The sequence below is a fragment of the Schistocerca gregaria genome, chromosome 4 (assembly GCF_023897955.1).
Source record: "Schistocerca gregaria isolate iqSchGreg1 chromosome 4, iqSchGreg1.2, whole genome shotgun sequence".
NCBI lineage: Eukaryota > Metazoa > Arthropoda > Insecta > Orthoptera > Acrididae > Schistocerca > Schistocerca gregaria.
Window position 1 is genome coordinate 570,680,747 of NC_064923.1, and position 27,923 is coordinate 570,708,669.

At 44.0% G+C, this 27,923-nt stretch overlaps 1 protein-coding gene across 1 annotated transcript in view; it reads right to left on the reverse strand.

Moving 5' to 3' along the window:
• The window catches only part of LOC126365885 (uncharacterized), a 136,903-nt gene extending 119,990 nt beyond the window's left edge, over positions 1–16,913 (reverse strand). The window contains exon 1 of the mRNA XM_050008585.1: positions 16,697–16,913. The gene's annotated coding sequence lies outside the window, so the exon portion shown is untranslated. The remainder of the gene's footprint in view (positions 1–16,696) is intronic.
• Between the last annotated feature and the right edge of the window lie 11,010 nt (positions 16,914–27,923).

Genomic DNA, 27,923 nt, shown 5'->3' on the forward strand with positions numbered 1-27,923 from the left:
GTTTGAATAGTGATTCTGGGTGTAGCTTCATATGGCGAGAGGTGGGAACACGTAATGCAGCCAGGGAAACTGTCGAAGGAGCTCATTTTAGCGGTCCAGGTGTTACGGTATGGGAAAGAGTACTGTTGCATGGGCCTACTTTCAACATGGCAAAGTCACTGGTCAGCGTTGTTATACTCCGTACCCACGTTCGTCTTTTCAGGGGTGCTGTCGGGCCGGACTTCATTTTTATGGATGATAATGCGCGACAGCATTGAACAGCACAGTTGGGGGAGCACTTGGAACTAGAGGATATTCGGCGAATGGACTTGCCCGCCTGTTCCCCCGACTTAAATCCCACCGAGCACGTGTGGGATCGTTGGGGAGAGACGTCTTGCACCAGTTGTCACCCGCGTAGGTGGGGGAACGGAACATCCAGCCACAAGAACTCGACACCAACCTTGTGAGCTGAATAGCAGCACGCTGCAGTAATTATTGTCATTCAGTAAAAGTCTACTCCTCTTCGTTTCATTGCGTATTTATTTCAGTTAGCTTCTATATTGTACTCTAGCAGCTCTTTCTATGTGTGGTCCAAATTTCATCTTAAGTTTTGTAAACGATGTTTTTATCTTTGTTGTGTTGTTTTTATCTGTTCGGTCCGCCCCCGGTTGCTGAGTGGTGCCAGCACGGTAGCTCAGCGTGTTCGATCGGAGGGTTACGTACCCTCTGTAATAAAAAGAAAAATGAGTTAATCGATCATCAACGAACTTACTTGGATGTCTTACGACGTCCGCCCCGAGCAGATATAACGAACAAAAGCGAACAAAATGAGATTACAAAGAGAAAAAAAAGGATAGCGCGACAGGCTGTCAATCCTAAGGGCCCGGGTTCGATTCCCGTCTGGGTCGGAGATTTTCTCCGTCCAGGGACTGGGTGTTGTGTTGTCCTAATAATCATCATTTCATCCCCATAGACGCGCAAGTCGCCGAAGTGGCGTCAAATCGAAAGACTTGCACCAGGCGAGCGGTCTACCCGACGGGAGGCCCTCGTCACACGCCGTTATTGTTATTATTATTTATCTGTTCGAATATAAAACCAAGAGCCGTTGCATTAATGCTCGAAATTTCGCGAAATTAATTGCGTTGCTACATGTGTAGTACTAGTACAATAGGTTTCAGTTCTTAACACCCATGCTTGATTTCATCTGTAAATGAAAACTACGTGTTTCTGTCAGCTCCACGTATACACAACGCGTATTCATAGTCGGACTGCCCTATTCCACCCGTCACGACATATCGATGTTGGTTTCGGAGACCAGCACAGCAGAATTGGGGACAATCGCAGTCTATTTATATATACATTGAGTGGAGGTGGGTGACGGGAACTAAGGGATCGAAGGGACTTGTAAGTCTTCGGTTCAGTTTCTCTCCCTGCGTTATGTCGGTTCTCTAACTTTGTTCTTGTTTAACTTGGAGCTAACCTGCGGCCAAGTTTTGCCGAACTCAGGACGGAAAAAATATTGCTCGCATCGGTTAACTTCTTCTGTTTCTTTTTCGTTCAGTGGTAGTCCAGTTCTATCGAAAATGTGGACGATTCAGAAAAATAGGCGACTTTACAGCCTTACTCGAACAAAGTATTCTCACGATTTGAGTAGCGTGGATCTTTGTTCTTCCTTTCCTATTCTCGCGACACGCCGGGCGGCGTTCAGCAGCCTTACATCTTAAGCGTGTAAACGTAAATTTGTCACCATCGTCATCTTTCGTATATTATGCATGGTTGCCCCTTATGTCTCCTTCGTCTGCCGCGAGACGAACTAACTGAGCTCGCTATTCAGTTTGAAATTTTTTATGGTAGCTTGAAAATTTCCTTTTATCCACTGAATTCAATTTTGACCGCATCCTTGAAGGTACATTATTATCGGCGTGAAGACGATGTATTCTCGGGAAGGAAGTTTCGACGATGATGTTGGTGGAGTGATCGTTTTTTGTCAGCGGGAGTAAACCTATTATCGTCGCTCTGACCACTATGCGACTCAACTTCTGAGGTCATCAGTCGCCTAGACTCAGAACTAATTAAACCGAACTAACCTAAGGACGAAACTTCCTGGCAGATTAAAACTGTGTGCCCGACCGAAACTCGAACTCGGGACCTTTGCCTTTCGCGGGCAAGTGCTCTACCATCTGAGCTACCAAAGCACGACTCACGCCCGGTACTCACAGCTTTACTTCTGCCAGTATCCGTCTCCTACCTTCCAAAGTTTACAGCTCTTCTGAGAACCTTGCAGAACTAGCACTCCTGAAAGAAAGGATATTGCGGAGACATGGCTTAGCCACAGCCGGGGGGGGATGTTTCCAGAATGAGATTTTCACTCTGCAGCGGGCACACAGTTTTAATCTGCCAGGAAGTTTCATATCAGCGCACATTCCGCTGCAGAGTGAAAATCTCATTCTGGTAACCTAAGGACATCACACACATCCATGGCCGAGGCAGGATTCGAACCTGCGACCGTAGCGGTCACGCGGTTCCAGGCTGTAGCAACCAGAACCGCACGGCCACTCCGGCCGGCTAAGAGAAGAAGAGTATCAATCAAAATTTTTTTCAACAGTGAGAACGTCAGGAGCGCTGGAGGTGCAAAATACAGATTTTTTTGATATTATTTTACAGTTAGACGCTAACGAGGAGAATACGGCAAGTGCCATCCCGATTTCCCATAAACTTCGATCAGTGGAAGAGCGGCCAAAATAAGCGAACACGCATCTCGGCTTATTCGTAGGTTCTCGACCGTTTGTGAAGGAACAACGATCAGTTTCTTAGAGAATTTTCCAGATACTGCATGTGCCTTTGACCGCGCGATGTGTTGAGACGAGGTGGTGGTGGAATAATGATTAGCGTCGCAGGTTCTGAATATTGCGCCCCGTGTTCGAAACTGGGTTTGTACTTTTATTTTGTTTTCATTTATCTATCCATGTCCGTAGAAGATTACTACACTAACGTTTTCAAGTGTATATTGCTATAACGGTGTCCTTGTTCGTCTACAAATAGTGTGTCAGATGAATTAATTAGAAAAAAAATGAGAAAATTATTTGAAATTGTTTTCGATGAAATTCCTGTAGTATATCTTGATTCATAGTAAATTGCAAGCGCCAGTTTTCGAAAAAGTGATCGAAAATTATTGCCAACGCGCGAAATCTTCACCAACGCGTCTTTATCGAGTGATAGTCATACGAAGAAATGTCACGTCGAAAACCACTTTCGCTCAGTGCTCGTGGTATTCGGTATATTTGTGTATCGAATGTTTCTAAAATCGGTTTCATCCGAGGGAAAGCAGCAAATCATCCTGAAGAATAAACATATGAACAAAATGTAAGATTTGACATGAGAATGAAATATCGTAATACTAGATGGTTCAAATGGCTCTGAGCACTATGGGACTTAACATCTATGGTCATCAGTCCCCTAGAACTTAGAACTACTTAAACCTAACTAACCTAAGGACATCACACACATCCATACCCGAGGCAGGATTCGATCCTGCGACCGTTGCGGTCGCGCGGTTCCTGACTGTAGCGCCTAGAAACTCTCGGCCACCTCGGCCGGCTGTTCCTCTACCAGGAATTCGCTGTTCAAGCCGCCGATGAGTCAGGAATCTTCTTCGCGATTTTATTCACTCTTCTTTCGCAATCGCGGTTTTACGCGTATCCACTTTCGTAAAGAGACTGTGTGGTCTGACAGCTAAATAAAGCCGACAACGGCTCTGAATAGAGCGCAGATTACTTTACCCAGCTCGTCCCGTGTGCCGACGGTGCTCCGCCGCATGTCCTGTCCATGTCAACGCTAGATACCTCCTCCCATGTGAGAACGGCTTAAGCGACGTGTTATCTTGATGAACGATCCGTTTCCTGCGATCACACTTGCATCTGACAGTGTTCTTCCGCTGACGTCCAGCACAGCAGCGTGAGGGGAGGAGGGGGGGGGGAGAAGGGAGGGTAGTTTTTTTACGGCGCCATTGTCTCAGACAGGTCCTCCCCCCACCCCTTGTGGCGTTCACTTCACTTCTTTTGCTTTCCGCCGCCGCCACCTTCCTCTTGCTCTCGTGTGCCTGAGTCACTCATTAGCGGCAGAGCCTGTGCACTCGGCTATCGCTGGCACTAACTAACCAGCCTCTGTCCTCACCACCCTCTGCCACGGTCCACTGTCTCCCACTTCCCCCTCCTCACGCCCATCGTCAGTCCTTCTTCACACACAGGCTGCACTAGGGTGATGCATCGACTCGTAGAAGCGTCGATACCTTTCAGCACGAATCTGTATCGTAGTGTATACACTGTTGTGAAAGAACTCGAATTCGTTCCACCATGCAGCCTGCAACTGTTAATTTCAGCATATTTTCGTATCATTGCACAATTTTTGCCTTAGCTCGCTTTCAAGTGCCATTCATTACCTGTTGGTCATCAACAATCTCGCTGTCCGAACAGGCCTCGGAGGGCCCAACGGTTCATTAGATGCGAGTATGGATGAGCAATGTGGTCAGCACATCGCTCTCCCGCCAGCTGTCAGCTTTCGTGACTAGAGCCGCTGCGTCTCAATAAAGTAGCCCCTCAGTCGGTCTCACAAGGGCTGAGTGCACCCCACTTGCGAAAAGCGCTCGGCACGCTCACTCATCCATGTGCTAGCCAACCCAACAGCGCTTAACCTCGGTGATCTGGCGGAAGCTGATGTTATTACTTCATCAACAATCTGCATTGTTAAATATTACAATACTGGTATTGTGTACGTTTGGTATATGAAGTGTGCCCTCAACCTAGTACTTACTAATGTCATACATTATGTTATCAAAAGTATCCGGACACCTGGCTGAAAATGACTTACAAAGTTCGTGGCGCGCTCCATCGGTAATGCTGGAATTCAATATGGTGTTAGCTCACCCTCAGCCTTGATGACAGCTTCCTCTCTCGCAGGCATCAATAAGGTGCTGGAAGGTTTCTTGGGGAATGGCAGCCCATTCTTCACGGAGTGATGCACTGGGGAGATGTATCGATGTCGGTCGATGAGGCCTGGCACGAAGCCAGCATTCCAAAACATCCCAAAGGTGTGCTATAGGATTCAGGTCAGGACACTGTGCAGGCCAGTCCATTGCAGGGATGTCGTGTAACCATTCCGCCGCAGGTCGTGCATTATGAATAGGTGCTCGATCGTGTTGAAAGATGCAATCGCCATCCCCTAATTGCTCTTCAACAGTGGGAAGCAAGAGGGTGCTTAAAACACCAATGAAGGGCTGTGCTGTGATAGTGCCACGCAAAACAACGAGGGGTGCAAGCCCCCTCCATGAAAAACACGACCACACCATAACACCACCACCTCCGAATTTTACTGTTGGCACTACACACGCTGGCAGGTGACGTTCACTGGGCATTCGCCATACCCACACCTTGACATCGGATCACCACATGTGTACCGTGATTCGTCATTCCACACAACGTTTTTCCACAGTTCAGTCGTCCAATGTTTACGCTCCTTACACTAAACGAGGCGTCGATTGGCATTTACTGGTGTGAGGTGTGGCTTATGAGCAGCCGCTCGACCATGAAATCCACGTTTTCTCACCTTCCGCCTAACTGTCATAGTACTTGCAGTGGATCCTGATGCAATTTGGAATTCCTGTGTGATGGCCTAGATAGATGTCTGACTATTACACATTACGACCCTATTCAACTGTCGGCGGTCTCTGTCAGTCAACAGATGAGGTCGGCCTGTACGCTTTTGTGCTATACGCTTCCCTTCACGTTTCCACTTCACTATCTCATCGGAAACAGTGGACCTAGGGAAGTTTAGGAGTGTGGAAATCTCGCGTACAGACGTATGACACTAGTGACACCCAATCGCGTGACGACGTTCGAAGTCCGTGAGTTCCGTGGAGGGCCCCATTCTGCTCTCTCACGGTGTTAATGACTACTCAGGTCGCCGGTATCGAGTACCTTGCAGTAGATGGCAGTACAATGCACCTAATATGAAAAACGTATGTTTTTTGTGGTGCCTGGTTACTTTTGATCACGTAGTGTGTATCACGTTCGTCACTCCAAATTGAGTGCGCATTATTTGAGGAGCCTGGTACCAAAGACGACGTGTCCAATTTCTTTCGATTTTCTGTTATCGATAAGTGTTTTCCGCTTTGAATCGGATAGTATCCTCACAGTCAAAAAACGACAAAAATGCTTGAAAAAGCCGCTTAGAACAGTGGCTTTGCTTCAAAAACGGACAAGTCCTAGCAGGCGTTGCTTCACAAGTGTCCAACTCCAACAGTAGGTATTCGTAAGACAGGAAACCGTGCAGGGCATCTATCTTGTTCTATTTACCTGCGTGCTGTGTGGGTATTAGCACTGTTTATTAATGCGCTTTTGTTAACTCTCGAATTGGCTGTTTCTTGTGAAAATGGAAGTGATCATGTCAGAAATTCCTCCTAACGATGTGAGCAAAAGAAAAATTAATGTTTGATTGCTCAGTTAATAAATGTTTCGATTTGCTCGTTCACTAATTTTCTTTTGTTCAAATCCTTCCATTCTCTCTATAGTGTATGTTTAGTCTATATTAAGTACCATTAGCGTCATTCGTAAAACAAAAGTGCATCAGGCATGGACTGTTAACTATTTTTTAAAAACTTATAGCAATTACTGATCTAAGAAATACGTGGATACTGTGTACTTTGGTTTAGTTTAAAAAGCGGAAAAATCAAGTAGTTAGGATCGAAGCTGACCAAGTTCAGCTTTTAACCCATTTTTACGCCTTAACTATTGATTTTTGCCGCATTCTCGTTGATGAATGTCATTTCCTTGACATAAAAGAGAGCAGACAAAAAATTTCACAGACGTAGGTATTCTGCTAATGTGGCTTTCAGTTTTCTGTCTTTCCTGAAAAAAAAAAGGAAAAGTAGACTGACCATCTGAATTTATGTTCCTTATTTTCTTAAACATAAAGTTCATTTTCCATACTTTTGGTATCTTTACAGTATGTTGATACCTTATTAAGAGACAAAATTCCCTATCTGCACATCATATCCGTCCCTTCCAACTGCCTCTCGCCACTGGGAAACTATTCCAGCACGGTAGAAGGCAGGACCAGAACGCCTGAGCCACGGTCTAGCAGCCTTCAGACGGGAGTCCTCATCTTCAACCCTCGTTCCGCAAAGGGGCTACTTTAGTTTACCGAAGACATGGTAACGGCCGGCCGGAGTGGCCGTGCGGCTCTGGGCGATTCAGTCTGGAACCGAGTGACCGCTACGGTCGCAGGTTCGAATCTTGCCTCGGGCTTGGATGTGTGTGATGTCCTTAGGTTAGTTATGTTTAATTAGTTCTAAGTTCTAGGCGACTGATGACCTCAGAAGTTAAGTCCTATGGTAACGACACGCTGCCTCATCGTGGATCTGTAGTTTATGTTTCAGTATTGTTCCACAAGCTTTGTGATCTCGGAACCCACATGAAGCAAACATTTTTCAGCTTCAGCTGTTTCAGTATTCTGTGAATACTGCCTTCTTTTACTTTACCTCTGACTGACAGCTGGTTCACTGTTACGTGTTTGTCAGCCAAAACCAGATTATGAACACCATGAACATGGCCAGTAGTCTGTGCGGTGTTCGATCTGCCGTGGCGCTTGAAGGAAGCAAGAGAGACTAGTGGCAACGACATCATTAGAGACAGAGCAGAAGCTCGGATTAAGGAAGGTGGGGAAGGAAATAGATCGTATCCTTTCAAACGAATCAACCCAACATTTGCCTTAAGCGATTTAGGCAAATCATAGAAAACCTAAACAGGAATTTGAACCGTCGTCCTCCTGAATGAGAGTCCAATGTGCTAACCACTGTAATAACATAACCTGCTTGCCGAATGACTGACTGTACTGCGATCAACAGCGTCCTCCCCATACACCTTCTTGAATCTGTTGTGAATTTTTGTCACTGGTGTGCTTCAGACGAACATCAAGTGCCGCGACCATCTTGATGGAGAGTTATAGAAGAGCGACGTGTTTTACTGCTATGTGTAACGTGACGTGCTACTATTTCAATAGAGCTACTTGTAAGTCATTTAAGAGGCCTTTGGCAACTGTGGAGATGGCTTCAAAGAAAACCACACACCTTTGTCTTTCGTGGGGAATTGTGTTACACACTGAGCTACCCATGCACGGCTCAAAACCCGCCATAACAGCTCCAGGACCGCTCCCCTTTTCAATCCCCTGAACCTCTTGTACGTACCTTTACGATGATATTACGAAGATATTGCTTAGCCATTAGCTGTTTAGGGAGTTGTTCCCGGATTGACCTTTCGCTCTGCAGCAGAGAACTGGATTTCTGGAAACTTATTGACAGATTAAAACTGTGTGTAGGTCGGGACTCGAACCCATAACCTTGACTTGCTGGCACGAATTCATGCAATCCATTCTCGGTGCTTCAAAATGCCGTAGGTAATGTGCTGGAGTTAAAAAAATAAATTGAAAAAGTTTTAAAATTTGTGCATGGCTGGAGTAGCAACCGTAGAATGAAATCATCTTGTAGAGATAGTAAACAGCCAATCAGTTGCAAATGGAAAGGTTTCTTAAAACCCCGTTACCATGATTGTTGGATGGGAGGTCCGCCAGTTAGCAAAACACCGTTGTTTCTCAGTACCCAAACATGTTTCGGCACCACTGTGCCATCATCAGTGGGTTTTCGTTTTTATTTATTCTGCAATGTGAACATTTTTGTTAAATGATTATAAAATTATGTGCATCTTTAGTTCAAACAACAGATCGTTTCTCTTTGTAAATACTTTTACATTTGATGTGCATGAATTTTTTGGATCACTTGTGTGTTAATTACTACAAGCAGTTTGTCATCTGCAACCAAACGATGTTGATGAAAAAATCTTTTTGCTGGGAGTTAACCTCTCTTCTAGGATGTAATTTAGTTTTTCGCGGCTATATTCGTTTTTACTTACGTTTTCGTGTGGCAAGCACTTCCATTCTCCGCAATATGCTGAGGTGTTGTGATGCACACGCAACTATAACAAGTATTTTCCACAAATAACCTTAGTAAAACACTTTTCACTCCACCAAACGTTACCATTATTTTAAAGTTTATAAAAATGTCTTATTCAGAAGGAAATATAGACAACAGGATTACATGTTGAGGCAGAGGTACGTTAAAATATAGCCGAGAGGCGTCAGTCAAACCTAAAATTATTATGGACGTGAAATTTTATATTTCACTGACGCCTTTTGGCTATATTTGTACCTACATCTGTCATAACATGTAATCCAGTTGTTCTATATTTCCTTCTGACGATGATGTTTTTATAAACTTCGAAACCATGGTAAAGAGGTTTTAATAAACCTTACAATTTGCAACAGACTGGGTGTTTGCTATTTCTACAACAAACTGAAGAAGGTTCTGCCAGCCAATTCATTACGTTGTATCAGTGATCTCTATACTAATTGGGTGTGGAGTGATTAATGCATCACGCTATACTGTTATGGCAATCCGGTGGAAGGGTTTGGTTTGACAGATGCCTGGAGAATGTTTCCTGTATTATGTGTGGAGCCAACCGAGTAGGTGGTGTTATGGTATGGAAGTGTTTTTTGCGATTAGGGTGTGGTCCGCTTGTTGCACTTAAGAAAACACGAAACGCTACGACAACATTTTACAGCATAGTATACTGCATACGGCAGAGGGACAGTTCGGAGACGATAATAATTCACCCTGTCATGAAGCAGCGCCGGTGAGGCAATGGTTTGTGGATAATAACGTTCTTGGAATGGATTGGTATGCCCAGAGACCCGACCTCAACTTAGTGGCACACGTTTGGGATGAGACAGAAAGACGATTTCGCTGTAAACCACAGCGTCAAACATCACTGCGTTCTCCGATTTTGGCTTTTGAGGAAGAACGAACTGTCATTCCTTCACAGACATTCAGAAACTTCACTGAAAATGTCCCCAACAGAGCTCTAGGCCGATAAAGGCGAGTCGTGGACACGCCCCTGTGTTGATGTTCACTACTGAGTTTTCTACTGAGTTTCCAGATACTTTTAATTATACAGGGTGTTACAAAAAGGTACGGCCAAACTTTCAGGAAACATTCCTCACACACAAAGAAAGAAAATATGTTATGTGGACATGTGTCCGGAAACGCATACTTTCCATGTTAGAGCTCATTTTATTACTTCTCTTCAAATCACATTAATCATGGAATGGAAACACACAGCAACAGAACGTACCAGCGTGACTTCAAACACTTTGTTACAGGAAATGTTCAAAATGTCCTCCGTTAGCGAGGATACATGCATCCACCCTCCGACGCATGGAATCCCTGATGCGCTGATGCAGCCCTGGAGAATTGCGTATTGTATTACAGCCGTCCACAATACGAGCACGAAGAGTCTCTGCATTTGGTACCGGGGTTGCGTAGACAAGAGCTTTCAAATGCCCCCATAAGTGAAAGGCACTTCACTGAAAATGTTCCCAACAGAGCTCTAGGCCGATAAAGGCGAGTCGTGGACACGCCCCTGTATTGATGTTCACTACTGAGTTTCTTACTGAGTTGAGGTCAGGAGAGCGTGGAGGCCATGGAATTGGTCCGCCTCTACCAATACATCGGTCACCGAATCTGTTGTTGAGAAGCGTACGAACACTTCGACTGAAATGTGCAGGAGCTCCATCGTGCATGAACCACATGTTGTGTCGTAGTTGTGGTCCACATAACATATTTTCTTTATTTGTGGGTGAGAAATGTTTCCTGAAAGTTTGGCCGTACCTTTTTGTAACACCCTGTATAATGTAGATATATTATGTTTGTCACTGTTTCGTGTGATTCAACACTAGTAGTGTAATGGAAAAGTAATGTTTCTTTCCACATATTTGATCTCTGCACCTTATATTTAATTACGTTTAGAATTAATTGCCAACTCATGAACCTAACGTCGATCGCAATTTCGGCAGGAAACACGGACCTCGGAATTCGCCGGAAGCAATTTAACGAACCGAGAGATATCTAGATCAGAATGACCGAATGGTGATCTGAATCGGCGTCCTCCTAAGTGCCAATCTTCTGTCTCACCACAACTCTAACACGAAAATATGTCTGAAATATTCCAAATTCCCGTTTTTCCACTCCAGTTTCTAGCGTCTATAGCTCCTCTTATCATCCCTAAATGACAAGATGACAATATGTTAACTCAAGCCGGCCGAAGTGGCCGAGCGGTTCTAGGCGCTACAGTTCAGAACCGCGAGACCGCTACAGTAGCAGGTTCGAATCCTGCCTCGGGAATGGATGTGTGTGATGTCCTTAGGTTAGTTAGGTTTAAGTAGTTCTAAGTGCTAGGGGACTAGTGACCTCAGAAGTTAAGTCCCATAGTGGTCAGAGCCATTTTTTTGTTAACTCAAATAGTAATTGTGAACTACAACTGACAATCGATATATCGATAAATAAACCCAAACCGCAATACCAACACTAAAAACAAACACGATACTAGCTTATTCACTAACTGAATACTAAGAACTGGAGTACAGTAGCTGAAAGGGGATCCGATAACGCAAGTAAGAAAAAGTAAGGATTACTATAGCGATCGATTGCAAGGTTGATGGTGGAGATCTGAAGCATTCCACTTGTTTTAAATATGGAGGGTTGATACCAACAAGCGATTTGAAATTATTAACTCGGTAGCAGGAACGGCGAAGGAAGGCTTAGATTTATTGGAAATGTCATAAGAAAGTGTGCCACATCATCAGTAAAGGAAATCACATACATAACGCTACTGTGATAAAATCGAGGGTACAGCTCCGCCATTTGGCGATCTTGTCAAGCAGACATGACAGCAGACACGCGACGAGTTCTGCGACACGCTCCTAGGACCGTAACAGCTCTGTAGAACCCATCCCACGCGAAAGGACGACAGAGATGGTCGAGGAATTTAAGTGGTAGAATGACGACGTTTTTCTGGCGAAACCCTATTGAGCAAATTTAGAGAACTGGTATTCCAGGAAGAGTGTACTGCAGCGCAGCTGCCAGTATCCTAAATTCTGCGTAGGGGTAATAACGTATGAGAGTTTAGAGCGCCTACAGAGGCGCATAGTGAATGCACTATGCAGGTAAGGGACATAATAGTTTTTAGACAATATTGATGCGAAGTATCCTTCGCCATGCACTGTATGTGCGGTCGCGTGTGTGGACTAAAAAGCAGAATGCAAACGCAACTGGTCACAACTTCTCGTCCCCGTTAAAACATAGCTCGAAGAAGGTCTACATTGGTTTCTACATAACCCATTGCTGTGTAATTATAAAAGAAGAATGCGCACACTATGTACCCTGCCCCACACACCGTCAGGTTGCGAACGGGGTATAATTATAGAGGTATAAGGGTGGCTTGATTGGTAAATTTCCGTGAAAGAATGGAACATTTTGTTGCGCTTTCATGGTTGGTAAGCTCGATTGTTTCAACGATCGTATAACCGATTTCAACAATGTACAGTGATCAGTTAGTTGTTGACAGCCGTCTGAATTGGACAGTGTGTCAACTGCGACTGAAAGTGGAGAAAAATTAGTTTTGTGCTGTTATTAAACATTTTCACCTGAAGTGTTTGACTGCCACACAAATCAAAACAGAACTGGATGAAGTTCTCGCGGACTCTGCACCCTCATTGAAGAGCATTTACTTCTGGATTAATGAATTTAAATGTGTTCACACAAGCACCCAAGACGAAGAGCTTTCCGGCCGTCCAACTGAGGTCACCACAAAAGAAAAATGACAAAATCCATGATATGGTTATGCAAAACCGTCGAACAAAAATTCATGAGATTGCTGAGACTGTAGGGATCTCAAATGAGCGAGTGCATAATATGTTTCACAGTGAACTGGATATAAAGAAGCTGTTTGCGATGTGGATACCGGCCGGCCCGCGTGGCCGAGCGGTTCTAGGCGCTTCAGTCTGATCCGCGCGACCACTACGGTCGCAGGTTCGAATCCTGCCTCAGGCATAAATGTGTGTGATGTCCTTAGGTTAGTTAGGTTTAAGAAGGTCTAAGTTATAGGGGGCTGATGACTTCAGATGTTAAGTCCCATAGTGCTCAGAGCCAGTTTTTTTGTGGATACCGCGGTTGCTCACAGTCGGCCGAAAACGTATCCGGTACAGCACTTCAGCACAATGTCTGGCGATGCTTAATCACAATCCACAAGACTTTTTGTTCCAATTTGTAACCTGGATTTATCATTACACACCAGAGTCAGAACGGCAATCAAAACAGTGGACAAAGGCTGGTGAAGGTGTACCGAAGAAGACATAGACCATTTTGTCAGTGTGTAAGGCGATGGCCACTATTTTTTGAGTTACCCAAGGCATAATTCTCGTACATTACTTGGGAAAAGGCAGAACCGTAATCGGACCCTATTATGCTTCATTGCCGGATCGTTTGAAACCTAAGCTGAGTGAAAGAAAGACCTAGGTTGGCACGCAAAGAAATGCCCTTTCACCAGGATAATGCACCATGCCACACATCAGTGATAATGATAAAAGTGCATCAAATGGGCTTCGAATTGGTTCCTCATTCATCCTATTCTCCCGACTTAGCCCCAAATTACTTCTTTTTGTTCCCTAACTTGGAATTTTGGCTTGCTGAGAAGAAATTTTCATCAAGTGAGGACCTGATAGTTGCAGTCAAGGAGTATTTTGCAGATTGTGACAGACCAAATTTCTTCAATGGAATGAAAAAACTGGAGGATCACTGGGCCAATCGTGCATCCCTCAAAGCAGACTATGTCAAGAAGTAAGGTGAATTGTTTACGAAACAACCATTTCCTTGCTTTCTTACCAGGCTTGTCAAACCACCTTTGTAAAACCAGGTGATGAAAAGAGGTGCAGCAGTCCCAAAAACCACTGAGCTAGTTTCGGTGTCCAAACTCTATCTTCGTTTGGAATTACACACACCAACACACAAAGGCGCACACACACACACACACACACACACACACACACACACACACACACACACACACAGTGTAATTTTTATTCTTCTGGAAGAGGAGCACCTTACGTGAAATGTGCATCGCTGAAAAACCAGTGAAAAATGACTGACTGTTCGCATTTTATTTTTGCTTCAGCATCGAGAATTAATTTCACTTACGTTTACTTCCGGATGTCCTTCTACGTGCTCCTGAAAACACGCTAAAGTTTAACTTAAAGAAGGGTGCGTATCAGCGATTACAACTTTGAGGCTGACCAAGACTCGAACCTGGACGCTTGCCTTCGAGTCCTTGTCAGGTACTCGGTTTCAATCAGCCAGAATGTTTCAAAACAGCGCACATTCCGCTGCAGAGTAAAAGGTTCAGTCTAGTACAAGTCGCAACTGATTACTGTTTAATAACCAGTTTCGGTAATATACCCATCCTCAGACCAATTTCATACCAACGGCGACATGGCACCTGTTATCAACCCAAAGATTGGTTTGAACACCACAGTGCTCTTCTACGTATAGTTGTTTCTTCCTCCAGCCTTTGAGTTGATTTACGCAGCCAGTGCAACTCGACGTTTCTCACATTACGAAATAACTACCAAAGATAAAAAAAAAAGAGGTGTAGTTGACAGTACCGACTGTGGATAAAACTTGGTACATTGACATCTGTAGTCTGGCAGTTACAAACTAATTTGACTCTGTGTTGTATTTGCTAGACGGATTTACTTCCTCGATGTTGCCGCCTCACCGTTTAAATTGAAATGGACTGCAGAAGATTGTACAACAGAAAACTGTTAATGAGATACAGTAAACTGCGATTCTGATAGTCAACAGCTGCTGTTCCTTAGATGCTAGGTATAAAAAATTTTGAGGACATGGTTGCTAGATCGTCTTCGGTGGGACAATCTCATATTTTGTTACAGGTGTACGCTGGTGGTTAAAAGACGCCTGCTCTGTTTGCGGAGCGCGTTTTTCTTCCGTTCCCAGCTGCAGTGGACGCGTCTGCATATTGATGAAGCACTCGGCGATTGTCGAATCGTTTATCAGTGCATCAGAAATGAAAAACCGAAGTTGAAAACTTGGATACCGTCTTACCAGATTTCCGAAAGGCGTTCCACACTGTATCACATCGCCAACTACCTCGTAAGATAGGATCGTGCCGAGATGCGTGAATGGCGATATGTGAATGGCTGATTCTTTTTTTTTTTCACGAATAGGACCCAGTAAGTTGTACTCAACTACGAATGTTCTACAGGAACGAAAGTGATAGCGGGTGTGGCCCATGGAAAGCAGTAGGACATCTTTTGTTCTGAATGTACTGCACATCAGCGATTTATCAGAAGTGTCAGCAGCATCAATAATTTGTTCGCTGACGTTGCTGTTGCGGTAGGCATATCCAGAGGGGCTACAGTTTAACCTCCCCCAGAACCACACCTGTTCCTTCGTAATTTAAAGAGAGAGAGATATACATTCTTTGTAACACAGCTTTCACACTTAACAATCTCTAAAATATTCTCGCTATATTGTAGTTGGTATTATAATAGATTACAGAAATACCTTCGTTTGCTGCGATGTGGTGCATCTGGAAAAGAAATCTCATACATGACGGTAGTACGTCCAGTCTTAGAGCATTTCTCATGTATTTACAGTGCTTACCAGGTAGGCGTGCAAGCCAGTTGTCCTACGAAAGTCTACTTACAAAGTATAAAGAGCCAATAAGTGAAGAATATAGAGTCCCCTCAGTATCGCTCCCGTAGGAACCGTGACAAGGTTAAACTTATTACAAAGGCATTCCTGCTCTCCATTCGCGATTGTAACGGGAAGGAACCCTAACATGTGGGTATCACTCTAAGTACCCTCGACTATGAACTTCTTAGTGCTTTGCAGCATATGTATTCAGGGCGTGCTGGAGGAATCGTCAGTATTCAGGGACACTATATGAACGACCATTTCAAGCAAAAATGTCGAGTGAACATGGGTTCCAAAATGCATACCTTAAGTACTACGAGCATTTATTCGTCTTCTAAACTGTGAAACAAATCTCTTCTATATCCAAGTTCTTTGCCTTCCACACTTTGAGAGATTGTTCTATGGACAAAAACAAGAAAAAAAATCGGGTAAACATTTGCTGTAAAACGCATACCTTAAGAGCTGTTGTGAGCATTTGTTCATCATCGCTACTGTGAAAAACATCTCTTCTACTGAACAAGTGCTCATGGCTCTTAAGTTAAGCATCTTAGAGCCCATGTTTACCAGGCTTTTCTGTTTTGAATGATCGTTCCTATCATACTGACCATTCTTCCCGCGACGCTACGTGTATATGTACAGCAGAAATCGAAAGAATTCGGATTTTGATGCTAGGACCATTGCAGATCGGTGTGGCCCATAGGGAAGTGTAGGAGAGATGCTACAAGAACTTGGACGGGAATGTTTCAAAGAAATGCGACGGTGCTCTCGATAAATGCTACCCAGTTTATTTAGAATCCGGTATTCTATGAAGTCTGAGGCAGCTCTGATGCCTCGGTAATATGTCTCGCTTATGGAACATAGGAATAAGGTAAGATAGAGATTACAGCGCATACAGAGACATAAAGTCATTTTTCCCTCGCTCAGTGTGCAAATGCAATGGGAATGAATTACCTCTAATATTGGTACGATTTATCTTCGACCACGAAAAGTACAGTGGATCTAGCTGTACATGTAATGCGGGTAGCTGCACGGCGTGTGGCAGGAGCTGTAACGCGGGCTTACCTGAGTAAGGCGAGATGTGTAGGTAGCTATGAGCTGCTGTGTGTGTCGTGTGGCTCGACCGCTGCTGCTGCTGTCTCGCCGCTTCGCTGCTCAGAGTCCGTCTCCAGTGGGCTAGGCGGGTGCAGCCGGCACAGTGGAGAGCGTCGTATTGATCGGCGCAGCCGCCAGACTGCGCACGAGGCGCCGCCCCAGCGCCCTACCTACTTGGGGGTGGTGTGGGGAGGGGTGGGGTGGGGGCCCGGCAGCGGCGGCCGCTGGACCGCAGCATCAGCTGTAGCTGCTGCCATCTGCCGCCGGCGCCGCCAACTCTTCCAGGTCACGTACACAAAGCCAGAGCGAGCGGCACACAATACAACACTGCGCAACACAACACTCCAGCGCCCGTGGCAGCGCCGGCAGCTGGAGCTGGAACACACGGGCGTGCCTGTCTGTGCATTGACTGGAAACGAGCGCCGAGTTAGCCGCCAGCGGCACCATCATTATGCCGCCGCAATGATTTTATTGTTCTCTCTGTTGGCTGTTATACGTAATGAGTGAACATTTTCACATTTTCAACGGCCTCTGTCACTATGTTAGTCTAGATTTTTTTTTTTTCCTGATCTGCATTCTACAAGTTTCGAGGGCGCTTCATCTCACCAAGATATTTTTACACGAACTCCATTGTATGCGAACAATTTTCCAAAAGTAATAGCTAAACAGCCCTACAGTTGGTTCATAGCAAAGAGTTGCAGTCTTAAACTCACAAAGGCTTACATGTTACAATTCCATTCAAACAAAAAATACCTGCTGGAACCAAAAGTCGACGTTAGTCAGTCTACACTACACGAAGCATTGAGTAAAATTCCTTGCGTTCCATCCGGATAACAAGCTGAAATATTACGTTGGTGCATAAATTCGTAGCGTTTTCCCGTAAGTTTAATAAACACGACAGATAACACATCACAGAGACTTTAGTCATCAATAATACATCCTCCTTCACTATTTACAGCAGTCTACCAACTTTTTGAACTCGATGATAGTAGAAATCACGTGGTTTTGAGGCGAAGAAATCGTCGAGCCAAGTTCGGAAAGCGTTTTTATCTGGAAAGTGAAGGTTCTTCGATGTTGTTGTTGTTGAGCAACTCTCCATGCTACTCTATCCTGTGCAATCTTCATCATCTCCCAGTATCTACTGCAGCCTACATCCTTCTGCATCTGCTAAGTGTATTCATCTCTTGGTCTCCCTCTACGATTTTTACCCTCGAGGCTGCCCTCCAGTACTAAATTGGTGATCCCTTGATGTCTCAGAACATGACATACCAACCGATCTCTGCTTCTAGTCAAGTTGTGCCACAAACTCCTCTTCTCCCCAATTCTGTTCAATACCTCCTCATTAGTTATGTGACCTACCCATCTAATCTTCAGCATTTTTCTTGTAGCACCACATTTCGAAAGCTTCTATTCTCATCTTGTCTAAACTATTTATCGTCCATGTTTCACTTCCATACATGGCTACACTCCTTACAAATACTTTTAGAAAGGACTTCCCTACACTTAAATCAATACTCGATGTTAACAAATTTCTCTTCTTCAGCAACAATTTCCTTGCCATTCCCAGTCTATATTTTATATCCTCTCTACTTCGACCATCATCAGTTATTTTGCTCACCAAATAGCAAAACTCCTTTACTACTTTAAGTGTCTCATTTCCTAATCTAATTCCCTCAGCATCACCCGACTTAATTCGACTACATTCCATTATCCTCGTTTTGCTTTTGTTGATGTTCATCTTATACTCTCCTTTCAAGACACTGTCCATTACGTTCAACTGCTCTTCCAAGTTCTTTGCTGTCTCTGACAGAATTTCAGTGTCATCAGTGAACCTCAAAATTTTTACTTCTTCTCCATGGATTTTAATACCTACTCTGAACGTTTCTTTTGTTTCCTTTACTGCTTGCACAATATACAGATTGAATAGCATTGGGGAGAGGCTAAAACCCTGTCTCACTCCCTTCTCAACCACTGCTTTCTTTTCATGTCCCTCGACTCTTATAACTGCCATGTGGTTTCTGTACAAATTGTAAATAGCCATTCGCTCCCTGTATTTTACCCCTGCCACCTTCAGAATTTGAAAGAGAGTATTCCAGTCAACATTGTCAAAAGCTTTCTCTAAGTATACAAATGCTAGAAACGTAAGTTTGCCTTTCCTTAATCTTTCTTCTAAGGTAAGTCGTTGGGTCGGTACTGCCTCACGTGTTCCAACATTTCTACGGAATCCAAACTGATCTTCCCCGAGGTAGGCTGCTACCAGAAAGAATTCGCGTTAGTATTATGCAGCTGTGACTTATTAAAATGATAGTTCGGTAATTTTCACATTTGTCAACACCTACTTTCTTTGGGATTGGAATTATTATATTCTTCTTGAAGTCTGAGGGTATTTCGCCTGTCTCACACATCTTGCTGACCAGATGGTAGAGTTTTGTCAGGACTGTCTATCCCAAGGCTGTCAGTAGTTCTAATGGAATTTTTTCTACTCCCGGGGCCTTGTTTCGACACAGGTTTCTCAGTGCTCTGTCAAACTCTTCACGCAGTATCATATCTCCCATTTCATCTTCATCTACCTCCTCTTCCATTTCCATAATATTGTCCTCAAGAAAATCGTCCCTGTATAGACCCTCTATATACTCCTTCCACCTTTCTGCTTTCCCTTCTTTGCTTAGAACTGGGTTTCCATCTGAGCTCTTGATATTCTTCGATAGAAAGCGGAAATGTTGAGAATCCGAGGGCGCAAGATCAGATGAATTAGAAGGATGCGGAGTGACTTCCCAACCCAATTCCTGTATGGTGTCTTTCGTTCAGCAGAATGCGGCCGTGGACTATCGTTGAGTAGCATCTTTTCAGGCAGTCCTCCTGGTCGTTGTTCTTGGATTGCCTCTGCAAGTCGTCTCAGCCATTGACAGTAAATGTCAGCAGTGATGGTTACACCACGGCCAAGCAATTCGTAGTGCACCACATCGTCGCTGTTCCACCAGATGTGTAACATTATCCTTATCATTGTCTTTGCACTGGCTGTTGCTGCTTTGTTTGGGCTCATCCATTCCTTTCTTTTTCTTATCTTAGGATAAAGACACCATTTATCGTCACCAGTAATGATAAAGGATGGGAATAGTCGGTATTGTTCACAAGTCATTTGATGACGAGCAAGCAGAGATGCACATATGGCCATCCGCTAATTTCCGTGATTTTGGCTTAGTGCGTGTGGTACCCATACACCCAACATTTTAGCCTTTCCTTTTGCGTGCAAATGTTGCACAATGGTGGGATGATCACAGTTCAGCCGGCCGCTGTGGCCGAGCGATTCTAGGCGTTTCAGTCCGGAACCGCGCGACTGCTACGGTCGCAGGTTCGAATCCTGCCTCGGGCATGGATGTGTGTGATGTCCTTAGGTTAGTTAGGTTTAAGTAGTTTTAAGTCTAGGGGATTGATGACCTCAGACGTTAAGTCCCATAGTGCTCAGAGCCATTTAAACCATTTGAACCATCACAGTTCATCGCATTTGCTAGTTCTCGCATAGAATGACGTGCTTCATTGTGGATTAAGGCTCGTATCTAGTGAGGCGGGGTAGGGGTAGGGGGAGGCAAACTGAGGCATCTTCCCCGGGCGGCAATTTTAGGGGCGCCAAATTCATATTCTTGAAGGAAAAAAAAAACCCTTCTATCGCAAAGCACCTATCATCCAGCGCACATTGGTCTATCGATTATTCATTTGATACTGTATGACACTGAAACGCATCCCACTTGGTTTTAGATATTTTTGAGCACATTTCAAATTGATTTCTGAAGGAATCATAAGCTGATTTTTGAATGTGTGCATAGTGTAATTGATGCTCCTGCCAGGGGACTCCCCATCGCATCTGTCCTGAGTATAGGTTTGATGAATTCCATTACAAAATATAGACATTTCAATTCCACAAAGCGAAATACAATAAAGTGCGATTGAAGAATGCTGTGCGAAGAGGCATGGCTCTACACGTAGGCACACTTACATTTCCTCTAACATATATGTTTTATATATCAAACTCTTCAAAAAGATGTGCGCTACAAAATAAACGTACCTTTTAAAAATCATTTTTTAAAATATTTGACGTCTTCTTTCAAACGCCGGGAGGGGGGGGGGGAGGGGGAAAGGGGCGCCTCCTTCAAGTTTTTCCCTGGTTCGGAAATATCGTAGATCCCGGGCTGGATTAATGCGTTTAAACGATCTTCATCAAACCCCGTAGGTCTTCCTGAACGTGGAGAGTCACTAATGTCAAGACGATCGTCCTTAAAAGAGAAAACCATTTTCTTTCCATGCTCTGTCCAAGAGCATTATCCCCATAAACGGCGCAAAAGTTTTTTTGGACTCCTCCGCTTCTGTCACTCCTTTATTCAACTCAAACTGAAGAATATGTCTCGGAAATGTTCCGAATTCTCTACTTAGCACTCCATTTTTCAGCGTCCATAACTCTACTCCTTGCCTCCAAATGACAAAATGACAACATGTAAACTAAAATAGCAACAGTGAACAACAAATAAAAAACTACAATCGATAATTAAACCCATAGTAACCAAAATACCAACACTCAAAACAGAAACGCTACAAACTCATGCAACAGCTTAATAGATGCAAATAAACTAAACTAGAAGATTAGTTAAAACTGTTTTGCTCTTTAAACAATCTTTCATTGTGTCGACCTGGAGACATGGGTGTTTGTTTGTTGCAGCCTCCAGTCCGAAGAGTGGCTTAACGCAGCTCTCCACGCTATTCCATCCTATGCAAGCCTCTTCTTTGCATGATTACTGCATCCTACATCCATTCGAACCTCGTTACTGTACTTGTGCCATAGTTTTCAGCTAAAAATATAGCCATCTACATATAAACACATTACCGAATTGGTGATTCATTGATTCCTCGCGCGCGACTGCTACGGTCGCAGGTTCGAATCCTGCCTCGGGCATAGATGTGTGTGATGTCCTGATGTTAGTTAGGTTTGAGTAGTTCTAAGTTCTGGGGGAATGATTACCTCAGATGTTAAGTCCCATAGTGCTCAGAGCCATTTGAACCATCCAAACAGACAAAAATTCGGCACTACAACACAGTCATAAAAACAACAGCCCTATATGTAAGCGAAACGCTGTACTAACAGGAAACACGAACTTTAAGAAATCAAAAAAGGAGAGAGAAAGTTCATTAGGAAACTTTTGGGAGCAAGACATACCTAAGACGGTTATAGGCTATAATCATTCAAGACAACAGGAAGTTTTCAACATCGAAATTGACATTAAGAAAAGGCGAAAGAAATTGTTTGGATATCTCAACAGAGTACCAGAAAAGTGACTGACAGAAAGGATAACAAACCATGTAACATAACTTGAGAACTCAACACCTTGGTTGAATGAAGTCGGAAAGGACCTCAACAGTGCAAACATAAAAGACCAACTGACATTTTAGAAAGAGACACCTTCAGACGCAAAGTAGACCAATCGGAAGTTACATCAGAACAACCAAAACAAAAAACAGTGCAGACCAAAGTGGTTAGAAGAGCATAAACAAACCTTTTCGGAAAGAATGAAAGCCTACTGGAACAACAAGAACCTAACGAAAAGTCGATCGAGTTATTTGCTTACTATCTTCAATTTATTGGGAGAACTCGATAATTTGTTGTTGTTGTGGTCTTCAGTCCTGAGACTGGTTTGATGCAGCTCTCCATGCTACTCTATCTTGTGCAAGCTTCTTCATCTCCCAGTACTTGCTGCAACCTACATCCTTCTGAAGCTGCTTAGTGTATTCATCTCTTGGTCTCCCTCTACTATTTTTACCCTCCACGCTGTCCTCCAATACCAAATTGGTGATCCCTTGATGCCTCAGAACATGTCCTACCAACCGATCCCTTCTTCTAGTCAAGTTGTGCCACAAACTTCTCTTCTCCCCAATCCTGTTCAATACTTCCTCATTAGTTATGTGATCTACCCATTTAATCTTCAGCATTCTTCTGTAGCACCACATTTCGAAAGCTTCTATTCTCTTCTTGTCCAAACTATTTATCGTCCATGTTTCACTTCCATACATGGCCACACTCCATACAAATACTTTCAGAAATGACTTCCTGACACTTAAATCTATACTCGATGTTAACAAATTTCTCTTCTTTAGAAACGCTTTCCTTGCCATTGCCAGTCTACATTTTATATCCTCGCTATTTCGACCATCATCAGTTATTTTGCTCCCCAAATAGCAAAACTCCCTTACTACTTTAAGTGTCTCATTTCCTAATCTAATTCGCTCAGCATCACCCAACTTAATTCGACTACATTCCATTATCCTCGTTTTGCTTTTGTTGATGTTCATCTTATATCCTCCTTTCAAGACACTATCCATTCCGTTCAACTGCTCTTCCAGGTCCTTTGCTGTCTCTGACGGAATTTCAGTGTCATCGGCGAACCTCAACATTTTGATTTCTTCTCCGTGGATTTTAATACCTACTCCGAATTTTTCTTTTGTTTCCTTCACTGCTTGCTCAATATACAGATTGAATAACATCGGGGAGAGACTACAACCCTGTCTCACTCCCTTCCCAACCACTGCTTCCCTTTCATGTCCCTTGACTCTTATAACTGCCATCTGGTTTCTGTACAAATTGTAAATAGCCTTTCGCTCCCTGTATTTTACCCCTGCCACCTTCAGAATTTGAAAGAGAGTATTCCAATCAACATTGTCAAAAGCTTTCTCTAAGTCTACAAATGCTAGAAACGTAGGTTTGCCCTTCCTTAATCTAGCTTCTAAGATAAGTCGTAGGGTCAGTATTGCCTCACGTGTTCCAACATTTCTACGAAATCCAAACTGATCTTCCCCGAGGTCGGCTTCTACTAGTTTTTCCATTCGTCTGTAAAGAATTCGCGTTAGTATTTTGCAGCTGTGACTTATTAAACTGATAGTTCGGTAATTTTCACATCTGTCAACACCTGCTTTCTTTGGGATTGGAATTATTATACTCTTCTTGAAGTCTGAGGGTATTTCGCCTGTCTCATACTCGATAATAATAATAATAATAATAATAATAATAATAATAATAATAATAATAAATTATTTCATTATAGTAACAAGCTACCACAAATGAAAATAAAAGAACTTAAAATGGAACTGAAAATTCTAAAAAATGTTTGCTCTGACGTCGACCAGTGGAGTGGTACGATGTGGGCATACAGTCGCTTCCGTAGGATATCGTAAGGTCATCGAATTGAACGAAGATTATATTGAAAAATAGAGCTATAGGCAAAAAACTGAAAACATGAATAAAACGAACGTGCTTTCAGAAAAAAACGGCTTTGGATTGGTTATTGAACACCTCTCGTACTTTACTGGCCCAATCAGCAATCGTTTTTCCCTTTGATTACCTACTGGAAAATACTTTACTGCCGTAGAAACCTTTGGTATGCTTACATGCATAGTTCTCTAACAAAATATTTCTTGTAGGCTTCCGCGGCTGTTGTCACAGTCAATAAAATTCTTCTGGGTTTGGGACCGCATTGTCAACTACAAAATATCGACGTTTCGTAGACTATTGCAAGACGCCTTCCTCAGGGTGTATTGCTAACTGCTGACGGTGTATTGCTAACTCTGATAGTCAGTTTCGACGTGAAGTCTTTATTCACGAATGTACCCGAGACGGCCACCAGGGCGTCTTTGAGAAACGGGTGGCACGTGATATCTGCGATTTAGTGCGCCACTGTTTGACGACTACCTATGTCAGGTGGAAAGGGGATTTGTATGAGCAGACGGACGGTGTAGCTACGGGTTCCCCTCTATCGTCTGTCGCAGCAGACATTTTTATGCAAACGTACAAAGTAACAGCACTCCAGTCCGCACCACTACGCTCAGAATGCTGGCTACGATACGTGGACGACGCCTTTGTCATCTGGCCACACGGAGAAGAAGGACTTCAGAACTTCCAGCAACATCTCGTCAGCAGCACAGCAAAATTCACTTCACCATGGAGATAGAAAAGAACGGGGTATTGCCTTTTCTCGACGTGGAAGTTTACCGAAACCTGATGGGAAGCTTGGACACAGAGTTCATAGAAAGCCCACCAACATGCAACCTGCATGCTTACACCCACCACCATCCTACGCAAAAGAAATCGTCCCTGCAAACTTTAACTAAGAGAGCCTACAGGATCAGCGATGAACACAATCTCAAAGCTGAACTACAGAACCTTAGGTCCATTTTTTGGAGCCAATGGCTACGACATGAGGATGATACATAAAACTATGGCGCCAAAGGAGGAGGGCAGTAGCGAAATGCAGAACGAAGCACGGAACACCATTCTTCTACCATACGTGCAAGGGGTCACTGAACGTCTGGGCAAAATTATCCGTCGGGTAGGTATTAAGCCGATTTTTGGTAGCAACAACAAAATTAAAGGCTCGACGAAAGATACAATTGTCAAGTTTGATGCCGCCGGAGTTTATGAACTCTGGTCCGAATGTGGACTAGTGAATGTAGGCGAGACTGGGCGTCCAATAATCACAAGGTTATCTGAACAAGAGAGATATATCCGCCTCAAACAATACAACAAATCAGCGGTGGCAGATCATCAGGAACAGTGCAGGATGAAGATTGAATTTCGAGAGGCCTTCGTACTGGAGAAAGAGCCGTTTGGCTTGAGGAGGAAGATCAGAGAGGCTATAGAAGTAGCTAAACGACCCGACAACTTGTGTAGAGAAGACGGGTAGCGACACACAGCGTCTTGGCTGCAAGCAGTGGCAGCTTTCCGGAAGGACAGCTCTCGCAAAGCAACAGGCGCGCGGCAGGCCACAGCGGCGGAGCGTACACAGAGTGCTGACGGCCCCTAGTCGATACTAGGCAGATAGTAAACAACGCTACGCTGCAGTCGCAGCACAATTTCCTATTCCTCGATTTCCACCAATGGCAAGCAATAGAGCTAACTCCAGTGGAAAAAATTTCCGCCAATGACAACTCGAAATTCAAAGTCCAATAAAAGAACATGTAAATCCCTCCTCCTCACCCTCATATCCGATGAGAGCCCTCATCCACAGTATATAAGTAAACAAATCAGCACCCATTCAGTAAAAAAATGGTTCAAATGGCTCTGAGCACTATGGGACTCAACTGCTGTGGTCATTAGTCCCCTAGAACTTAGAACTACTTAAACCTAACTAACCTAAAGACATCACACACATCCATGCCCGAGGCAGGATTCGAACCTGCGACCGTAGCAGTCGCACGGTTCCGGACTGCGCGCCTAGAACCGCGAGACCACCGCGGCCGGCACCCATTCAGTAGTTAGCAAAACATCCTAGGAAGGAATCTTGCAAAACTCGCCGAAACGTCGCAATTTTGTAGTCGACAATGCGGTCCCAAATGCAAAAGAATTTAACTGACTGAAAATATTTCTTATCTCTTCCCATTTAGAAGATAATTCATGCACGAGCATTTAATCTGGGCAGAACTCTGAAAACCGGCTTTACAAATTTTTATAGTATGGGTTGATCCGCTTCATGAAATAGTTCAAAAACGGTCCACCTTATTTATACGAGGGTCACTCCAAAAGAAATGCACACTATTTTTGTAAAAATACAGTTTTCATTCTGCATGTATGGAAGTTTTACAGTGTGTAGATACATCGTTCCCGCTTGTTTTTAAACTTAGTTCAACCTTTTCCCGTGAGTGGCGCCGTCACAGCATGTCTTCAAGATGGCTGCTACACTTGACGTTCGTCAGAAGCAACGTGCTGTCGTAGAATTCCTGTGCTGTGAAAACGAGATAGTGGGAAACATCCACAAGAGGTTGAAAAAGGTGTATGGAGATGCTGCTGTCGATCCCAGCATAGTTAGTCAGCGGGCAAGCAGCTTACGTGATGAAAAGCGGGCACGGCAATATTGAGGATTGTTCTTGCAGTGGCAGGCCTCGTACTGCACACACTCCAAACAATATGCAGAGAATTAACGAATTGGTGACGAATTGTCACGCTACGTTGGGATAGGGGAAGGAAGTTTTTGCAGAATACTGAAAGTGTTGGCGTTAAAAAAGGATTGTGCCAGGTGGGTTCCCAGGATGTTGACGGTGGTTCACAAAGAAACAAGAAAAACGGTATGCAGAGAACTTTTGGAACAGTACAAGAATGGTGGAGATGAATTTCTCGGAAGAATTGTGACAGATGATGAAACATGGCTCCACCATTTTTCACCAGAGACGAAGAGGCAATCAATGGAGTGGCATCATGCAAATTCACCAAAGAAAAAAAAATTCAAAACCACACCTTCTGCTGGAAGGACTCTTGCTTGTGGATATCATGCCAAGTGGAACCACCATAAATTCTGATGCATATGTGACGACACTGAAGGAACTTCAAGCTTGACTGAGTCGTGTTCGATCACATCAGCAAAAGCAGGATGTTTTGCTGTTGCACGACAATGCACGGCCACATGTCAGTCAAAAAACCATGGAAGCGATCACAAAACGCGGATGGACGATGCTTAAACACCCGCCTTACAGTCCTGACCTGGCTCCATGTGACTAACATCTCTTTGGGAAACTGAAAGACTCTCTTCCTGGAACAAGGTTTGAAGATGATGACTCCCTTGTGCACGCTGCCAAACAGTCGTTTCCTGCCCAACTCAGTACAGTCCAGAAAAAGCGCATTCAGCGACGGTGCTATCTCAGTTTATCTCTGAATAACTTGTCAGTAAACAAAGTAAGTCATGAAACTTTCTGGCAGATTAAAACTGTGTGCCCGACCGAGACTCGAACTCGGGACCTTTGCCTCTCGCGGGCAAGTGCTCTACCATCTGAGCTACCGAAGCACGACTCACGTCTGGTACTCACAGCTTTACTTCTGCCAGTATCCGTCTCCTACCTTCCAAACTTTACAGAAGCTCTCCTCTGCTGCAGAGTGAAAATCTCATTCTGGAAACATCCCCCAGGCTGTGGCTAAGCCATGTCTCCTCATATCCTTTCTTTCAGGAGTGCTAGTCCTGCAAAGTTCGCAGGAGAGCTTCTGTAAAGTTTGGAAGGTAGGAGACGGATACTGGCAGAAGTAAAGCTGTGAGTACCGAGCCTGAGTCGTGCTTCGGTAGCTCAGATGGTAGAGCACTTGCCCGCGAAAGGCAAAGGTCCCGAGTTCGAGTCTCGGTCGGGCACACAGTTTTAATCTGCCAGAAAGTTTCATGACTTACTTTGTTTACTGGCA